The sequence below is a fragment of the Chenopodium quinoa genome, unplaced genomic scaffold (genome assembly GCF_001683475.1).
Source record: "Chenopodium quinoa cultivar QQ74 unplaced genomic scaffold, ASM168347v1, whole genome shotgun sequence".
Taxonomy (NCBI): domain Eukaryota; kingdom Viridiplantae; phylum Streptophyta; class Magnoliopsida; order Caryophyllales; family Amaranthaceae; genus Chenopodium; species Chenopodium quinoa.
The window spans coordinates 78,067-87,561 of record NW_018742987.1 but is presented as its reverse complement, the minus strand read 5'-3'; the positions used below and the strand labels follow the sequence as shown (position 1 = coordinate 87,561).

The window sequence follows — 9,495 nt, the reverse complement described above, 5'->3', positions numbered from 1 at the left end:
CTAAAAATCATGATTAAATGGAATTCCTATTATTTCAAATTAAATATAGCACAAGTTTTCGTTGTGTGTCAACAATGAGTAGGAATATAGAAGTTTTTTAAAGTGCATGAAAATGAAACATTTTGAACTTAACGGATACATGCAGATGGAAGTATGAGATTGTTTACAAATAAATAAATTACAGTATTAAATATAAACAACAAGGTTTCGTGGTGTAGTTGGTTATCACGTCAGTCTAACACACTGAAGGTCCCCAATTCGAGCCTGGGCGAAGCCATTTTGTTTATCCTTTTTGATACGAGTTTGTAGATATATTTCTTGCGATAAAAAACATAAGGGATTTCTTTTTAATTCTGACAATAAGTACACCGTAATCTTTAAATTATTTTTACTACTCCATATTATGGAAAATAACTTGTAAAAAAGAACAATAAAAAAACTCTTTACATTTAGGGCTACAAACAATCCAAATTGAGATGTGTTTTGATTGTTCGAGCTAAGCTTGATAACAAATATTGGCATTCGAGCTATCTCGAGGTTGTAAAAATCATGTTTGATCTTAGCTCGTTAAGGATTTGGCAAATTTGAGCTTTGTGTTCACAAACGTGCTCGTTTGTATAAATTATGAGTTTAAGCTTATTAAGCGTAATTAAATAAATAAGCTACCAAAACAATTTTCTTAAAAAGTTTTAATACGTCCACTTAATTTTATATGAGGGGGAAGTTTCCGTGTTTTGTAGAGAACAATAAAAAAACAATAAAAAAGAACAATTTTCTTAAAAAGAACAATAAAAAAAACTCTTTACATTTAGGGCTACAAACAATCCAAATTGAGATGTGTTTTGATTTTTCGAGCTAAGCTTGATAACAAATATTGGCATTCGAGCTATCTCGAGGTTGAATGAGCTTGTAAAAATCGTGTTTGATCTTAGCTCGTTAAGGATTTGGCAAATTTGAGCTTTGTGTTCACGAACGTGCTCGTTTGTATAAATTATGAGTTTAAGCGTAATTAAATAAATAAGCTACCAAAACAATTTTCTTAAAAAGTTTTAATACGTCCACTTAATTTTATATGAGGGGGAAGTTTCCGTGTTTTGTAGAGAAAAGGAAATGTTAGAGTTTTCACGTTTAAAGATGAAATAATGTTTTGATTGTTCGAGCTAAGCTTGATAACAAATATTGGCATTCGAGCTATCTCGAGGTTGAATGAGCTTATAAAAATCGTGTTTGATCTTAGCTCGTTAAGGATTTGGCATATTTGAGCTTTGTGTTCACGAACGTGCTCGTTTGTATAAATTATGAGTTTAAGCTTATTATGCGTAATTAAATAAATAAGCTACCAAAACAATTTTCTTAAAAAGTTTTAATACGCCCACTTAATTTTATATGAGGGGGAAGTTCCCGTGTTTTGTAGAGAAAAGGAAATGTTAGAGTTTTCACGTTTAAAGATGAAATAATGTTTTGATTGTTCGAGCTAAGCTTGATAACAAATATTGGCATTCTAGCTATCTCGAGGTTGAATGAGCTTATAAAAATCGTGTTTGATCTTAGCTCGTTAAGGATTTGGCATATTTGAGCTTTGTGTTCACGAACGTGCTCGTTTGTATAAATTATGAGTTTAAGCTTATTAAGCGTAATTACATAAATAAGCTACCAAAACAATTTTCTTAAAAAGTTTTGATACGTCCACTTAATTTTATATGAGGGGGAAGTTTCCGTTTTTTGTAGAGAAAAGGAAATGTTAGAGTTTTCACGTTTAAAGATGAAATAATGTGTAAGTTTTACAAATATGTATGAGTAAGTGATATATAATAATACTAAAAGTAATTTAGATATAATAGAGCTGAGATTTTTTGAGCTTGAGCGAGCTATGATCAAGTTATAATCGAGCTTGAATAAACTTATAAAATAATTCAAGCAAGTTGTTCATAAGCATTATCGAGTCGAACATGATGTTGTTCGAGCTTTGTTCATGTATTTGACAAAGTTAAGATTTTTATCTGAGTTTGTTCACGAATAGTTCTTAAACGTATCGACTCATTTACACCCATATCAGCAAATTTTTTTAAGCATAGGGAAAAAACAATATATTAATCATAAAACAAATTACACCCCAAAACATTAAAAGGGTGTTTGTTTAGGGGGATAAAAGGGGTGGGACAAGGATAAAAGGAATGTAGTGTTTGTTTAGAGGGATGGGGATTATAAGGGGGTTAGGGATAGGGATTAAATCACCCACTTATCCCTCCATTTCTATAACTAAGGGGGGGGGTGGTATAAGGGAAAGTGATTAAAATGGGTTTTAAAAGACTAAATTACCCTTAATGAAATTGAAAAAGTAAGGAGAAGGGTAGAAGTTAGTAAGGGTATTTTTATAAAAATTTTACTTATCCCTACTTTCTTTCCCCTACTTACCAAACATGGGATAAAGATAATTTATCCTTGTCCCACCTACCCCTATCTTTATCCTCCCTTTTTATCCCTCTTATTTCCATCCTTCCAACCAAACGCCCCGTAAGGGCGGGACCATACAAAAATCTCTTTCTATTGGGAAAACAATTTTAGGAGAACCAAGACGCTCTTCTTTTAGAGCCACTCATCCTGCAAAAAACAAGGACTTAGTAATAATACCGGAGAGAGTTTTCCTTCTTTGACAACCAGTTTTCATTCTAACTCTTGAACGGCGAGATGGAGGAGTCAAGTATCTTAGACATATGAGAGGAGCACGTTTTGGGTTCACAATAGACTTTAACTCGGAAAGGGCCGAAACCTCCAAAATTTCTCAAAAAACGTGGATAATTTGACTTTTTTTGCCCGCAAATAAAAATTGCCGAAATGTTTACCATGGTACCTAATACCCTCTGGGAGTCCAATTGGATAGGGAGAACTATACAATTTGCCTTTAAACGACCAATTTACCGGTTTACAACTTGCACCGATTTAATTAACTCAAGCCTACCACAAACATTTATGACAACATATAATGATCATATATGGTTCCAAACAACATTATATGACCCCGAGATGTATCCCCCAAAATCTCAAGGATTTTAGACACTGGGCCTCGAAACCTCCAAAATTTCTCAAAAAACGTGGATATTAGCCTTAAATTTTGGAATTTTTGACTTTTTTTTCTGACTGTAAATAAAAATTGCCGAAATGTTTACCATGCTCCCTAATATCCCCTGGGAGTCCAATTAGGTGGGTGGAACCATCCAATTTGCCCTTAAATGGTTAATTTACCAGTTTACAACTTGCACCAATTTCATTAACTCAAGCCTACCACGAACATTTATGACAACAAATAATGATCATATATGGTTCCAAAAAGCATTATATGATCCTGAGATGTATCCCCTAAAATTTCAAAACTTTCCGACACCGAGCCTCGAAACCTCTAAAATTTCTCAAAAGCGTGGATATTAGTCTTCAATTTTGGAATTTTTTTTACTATTTTTCGCCCGAAAATAAAAACTGCCGAAATGTTTACCATGGTCCCTAATACCCTCCGAGATTCCTATTGGGGTGAGTGGAACCATCCAATTTGCCTTTAAACGACCAATTTACCGGTTTACAACTTGCACCGATTTCATTAATTAGAGCCTACAACGAACATTTATGACAACTGATAATGATCATATATGGTTCCAAACGGCATAATATGACCCCGAGATGTATCCCGTATAATTTCAATACTTTTTGACACTGGGCCCTGAAACCTCCAAATTTTCTCAAAAAACGTGGATATTAGTCTTCAATTGTGGAATTTTTGACTTTTTTTCGCCCGAAAATAAAAATTACCGAAATGTTTACCATGGTCCCTAATACCCTTCGGGAATCCAATTGGGTGTATGGAATCATTCAATTTGCTTTTAAACGGTCAATTTACCGGTTTACAACTTGCACCGATTTACCGGTTTACTACGGCTAATTTAATTAACTTGCACCGAACCCCACTTGAACCGAAATAGACCCAAACCCGTTTTAACTAGTCAAAACCCGAATTTAACTCGACTTGTTACTAACCTGACCTGAATTCAACCCGATCCTTATTTAACCCAATCTGTTACAAATCCGACCCGAAATAAACCCGACTTATTATTGACATGACCTAAATTTAACCTGACTTGTTATTGACTCGACCCGAATTTTACCATACCTATTACTTACCCAACCCAAAAATTCAACCCGATCTGTTACTAACCCGACTCGAAATAAACACAACTTGTTATTGACCCGACCTAAATTCAACCCAAATTATTCCTTACCCGATTTCAAATCACCTTAAATGCAATTTAGACCACCTTATTATTGTTGACCCAAGCATTTTGTCTTGGGAAACCAAGCCGGTCCAGACCAACAAAAGAAAGGAGCATCATCCTCAAATTTAAGAGTTAAATATAGTATATATTTGTTGTACGGTCAAATGCAAAGGAGATAATTATCTTTCTAAATTTATAGACTATATTCCAAAGTTACGAGTAATTTGGACCGGAGGTAGTATATTATAGTCAAAGGAAATAATTAGCTTGATAAAAATGATAATTACTATTTACTATAGTTAATTGAATCCAAATATGACCCGACTTGGAAATAACCCGACCTGATTGTAACCTGCAAATTATTGACTTGAACATTACCTACCTTGAAAATGACCTTACCTGGTTATAACCCGCAAATTATTGACTTGAACCGAACCCGACTTGAACCCGAGAATGACCCGACTTGATTATAATCTGCAAATTATTGACTTGAACTGAACCCAACTCAAACCCGAGAATGACCCGACCCGATTCTAACCCGCAAATTATTGATTTGAAACGAACCCGAGAACTATCCTAACCCGTTGTAACTCGTGAAAACCGAACTAAACCCGAACTATTGTTCACCTTACCCGAATGTAACTCGACCTGTTATTAACCCGACCTAAACCTGATAAGAAGTATGACCCGACTCAAGCATGACCCAACCCAAACCCGACCTACATAGGTTATGGAATTACTCTGAATTAACCCAACTCGAGTTGACTTGATCCACTCTTACCCGACCCGTTTACCCGAATTGATACCTCTAGGAAAGGTCATACTGGAAGTGGCATTAGCAACAATAAACAAAATTGCAATATAAACAAAGTAGATTAGAAAAAGTATTGAGTATATATAGATTCCAGCTGTTAGCATATTGTCTACTCCAATTTGTCCAATTCCGAATTAGATAAAATATAATTATAGTTCATGCAAATAAAAAACAACAAGGTTTAATGGTGTAGTTGGTTATCACGTCAGTCTAACACACTGAAGGTCCCCAGTTCGAACCTGGGCGAAGCCATTGCTCTTTTGTTTCAAGCAAAATCCAAATTACTATATGTCCAATTATTAATGTTGTTTAAAACAAATAACGTTCACAATTGGTTTCGTGGTGTAGTTGGTTATCACGTCAGTCTAACACACTGAAGGTCCCCAGTTCGAGCCTGGGCGAAGCCATTATTTCCTTTTTTACAAAAAAAAAAATGGTTTGCAATTTTGTCAACTTTTAAATTCTGCATCAATTTAATGGTAAGTTTTTCCATGTAAGAAATGGCTAGTTGCTTGTTTTACTACAATTTGTCAATTAAAAAAAATGAGGAGATTAAGTAGACATTGCATTTATAAAGGAATTCCACATTTTTAGTAACTACTTTTCTAAAATGTTTTTGATCTGATTGCATTATTTATTTAATTTTTTCTTGACAGAACTTTCAATCAAATGACAAAAAAATTCTTTTACTAAATTATCCTGATATCCTTTTCACCTTTAATAAAAACAAATATCACCATGAACTAACAAAATTGAATACAAAAAAAATACAGTAGATTTTTTCATGGAATATGTAGTTTACTTAAACTAATTAATTAATTAGAAAAAGAAGAAGAAAATCTTCTTTTCCCCTTCTAAAAATCTATGACAAAGGAATTTCAAAGTATGATGATAAATAAAATTAAATAAGAAAAAAGGTGGAAAAGCCACAAATAGCAAAGTTCTGAAACTTACTTTACTTGGTCAAAAGAAATAGAGTATGAATATTTGACTGCAAAAATAATAAAGGGTTATGACTTATGAAAGTGTGCATGTGATCTCCTACAGTTTATGTTCACTCGATTTACTTAAATTAACTTATCTTTCATCAGTTGAGCGTGGAAATTTGCTCAAGCTTCTTATCACATTATTATTCATGTCTATTATGTTTAATTAACTTGAGAGATAAGTTTCTATATTTACCACAATTAATTGGTAGCCACTCTCTTGATATATGGGTTTAAAGTTTAATCATTTCAACCTATAAAAAAAGGAGTTAATGATATCATTGTTGTAAAATATCAATCAATATATATATTGGTTTATATATTTCCTTTGTTTCATAATGACTTTAATTGACTAATGGCCTGTTCTGAATTACTGAACTGAACTGATTGGAGCTGAACTGAATAGAGTTGAAATGAATATTTTATGAGAGAAGAAAATTAGAGAAACTGAACTAATTGGACCTAAACTGAATTGAACTGAAATTAAGCGGAAAAATAAAGAGAGGAAATGAGGTATTACAATCCAAAGCATAACGCTATGTATTGCTTAATGAATGTTATGTGTGTGTCGCATTTTGAAGTTAAAAGTTTAGTGAACAAGAGCAAGAGATCCAACAAGATTGATCAGACCATATGATCCGTATATACTTGTGTAACGAAGGAATGAAAATTAGATGATCTACATATATATGAAAAATTAATGTTAATTTGTTTATATATATCTTATATTCTTATGTCCTACCATTCAAGATGTTTCAATTTAAGATGATATTGTCTCATAAAAGAGACAAAACTTTTTACTTCCACTATTAATTTTTATATTCAACAAGTTAAAAAGTTTAGGGGTCATTGATATACTGTAAACAATATGAACCTGATGAATCAAATAATATGAGGAAACCCAAGTTAATTTATGAGATTGATATTCCAACAATTTAATTTCTCTCACAATTTGATGCATTTATTTATGTGTCATTTCACTATTTTATTTTTCTTTTATCATTTCAAACTTAATGGTTTAATTAATGGAAAATGTTATACATAGTCCGGCTACATATAAGCATTAAAAACAGTCTTGAAAATTGTATAAATTTAAAAAATCATGACAAAAACACACTTATTACACTTATCTACGCGTGTTTTTGTCATGAATTCTTAATTTTATACAATTTCCAATACTGTTTTTAATGCTTATATATAGCTATTAAGGCTATGTATAACATTACCATTAATTAATATATAGAGTGCACGTCACTTTATCATCATTTTTGTTTATTTACGTGTAATTTCAAATAGTTTTGGTAGAGATGAACAATGTTATATCTTAGGGTTGTTTGTTCATAACATCATGTATTTATCGTTATTATATTCACAAAAGAGATTAAGAGGAAATACAAGGATAATAAAGAAGCACATCAAGTGAAAGGTCATCACAAAACATCTCTTGATTGCTTGTTAGAGACGTTTGACACACAATTATAGATTGCCAAAATATAATGAAACTAATACTCAAATAAACAAAGGCGTCACAATAGTAAAAAAAAAGTTTCTAAAATTAGAATATTATGGAAATAGTTACTAAAATAAGCAAGTTTTTTTACTGTTAAAACGTGGGCATCTTGTGATCTCAGTTACATTTTGATGCCATTATACTTGGGAAGGGTAAAATTTTATACTCCACATTAAAATCCGAGCTAAAAAAATGCAGCTGTCCCAATTTAAACGGTTAAATAAAAAGGGTCCATCTTTTCATAATAGATCTTGTTCGTTAATGCTAGTATTTGTTTGCTTAATTTGTTTTTCTTTGGGATTATTGATCGAGGAAACATAGGGATTAATTCTTGAATTACTGATTAAGAGTAAGAAATTTCTTAATTATATTCAGTAATTTTTTGAACTATTTTCCGTAGGTCCATAAGTCTTCACTACATTATGTTATAAATATTCATCTGTATTTTATGGGTTTCTCAAGATGAAGATTCATTGAAAATATTGTTCTTTTGTTTTCATAATTTTTCTTTGTTGCTTTGCTTTGATATTAGTAAACTACATATGTTTGTACCTTAGCTTTAAGTAGGTTAGTAGTGGTAATATTCTAATGGAATTTAATTTGATGGTTTAAGTTATTTATTAGCAATCTATTTAAACTTGGTTATTTAAGAGTAAATAATTAAAAAATAATAAAAAATTCCAATGTGTTATGATTTAAAATTATGTCAGTTCTATAAAATTTTAGATTGATGTTGTTTAACATATTTAGATTTTAGCCCTTATTAATTTGGACTTATTTAAGACCTTGTTGGTCACTTTACCGATTTGGCAATTTAATCATATTTCTCTTTTAAATTTTGATGACTATGATTTTGGGTTAAATTTAATTTAGGTATATCTTTGGGAGTACTTACGGTTTTGTGAAAGAAAATGTTTTAGGATTTATATGTTTTATAAGTAGGCATTGTTTTGAACAAGAATACTAAAGACTAGCACTTTGTATATTTCCTAATGTTTCTCCATTAAAGAAAATAATTTTATCTTTTCTCCAAACGCAATCCCTGATCTGTTGGTGGATTAGGAAGGTTATATCGACTTAACCAGACAATTAAAATCCTCGTGTAACTTGCTTTTTTGCCTTTTGAATTTATATGTTTAATTGTTTATTCATTGTTTTTGTTCCACATGATAGTAAGATCCAATTTCATTCTCGTAATTTTTACCTCAATAAAGTTAGAAAGAATAGGAAGGACAAATGGTGAAAAATATTTGTATTTGTATTTTTTTTTTTTTTTGGATAGGATGAGATTAGATCCCCACCTAAAATCCCTTTGTTCATTGCCAAATGAATCAATGCTCTTCCATCCAATGGGAATAAGCTAAAGATAGAACAAATTTAGAACGTACATTTGATTCTCATATCAATATCAATTATAAACACACCAATTAAATTGTACCCCCATAATGCCTCAAAATTCCATGCACCCAAAAATGTGGCTATTCATTCTAATATAATGCCATATGCATCCATATAAATTAACGGAGAAACATGATGAGTATGATTAGCCGGTTTTTGCTAAATTCGAAGCATATTCTAATCTATGCTTACGATTTCATGTTTATTATCTTTTCATTTTGATGGGAGATTATGATTCTCTCTCGAATCAATGCCATGACGCTTAATTTTGGGGTTTGGCGCAATATGTGCCAACTTTTGCACATTTTTGGAAATCCTTATCTATAAACAAACATATAGAGATATATTAGAATCACAAACTTTTAAATAAAACGGATGTTCAGTAATTACTGAACATCCGTTATAAAGTGACAATAAAATGCGCAAAAGTTACACTAAAACGCATAAAAGTTACCCTGATATATATATGAGTTATTTATGCTTCATTGATAAATTTGACAAAAGTGACACTAAATTTGACAAAAG

The 9,495-nt window shown here is 31.6% G+C and overlaps 3 non-coding genes across 3 annotated transcripts; all 3 read left to right on the top strand.

Moving 5' to 3' along the window:
* Positions 1 to 203: 203 nt before the first annotated feature.
* TRNAV-AAC lies at positions 204 to 277 on the top strand. Its single transcript has one exon. It is a non-coding gene; the product is annotated as a tRNA-Val (tRNA).
* Positions 278 to 5,254: 4,977 nt separating this feature from the next.
* Positions 5,255 to 5,328, top strand: TRNAV-AAC. The gene has a single exon. It is a non-coding gene; the product is annotated as a tRNA-Val (tRNA).
* Positions 5,329 to 5,409: 81 nt separating this feature from the next.
* TRNAV-AAC lies at positions 5,410 to 5,483 on the top strand. Its single transcript has one exon. It is a non-coding gene; the product is annotated as a tRNA-Val (tRNA).
* The last annotated feature ends 4,012 nt before the right edge of the window (positions 5,484 to 9,495 follow it).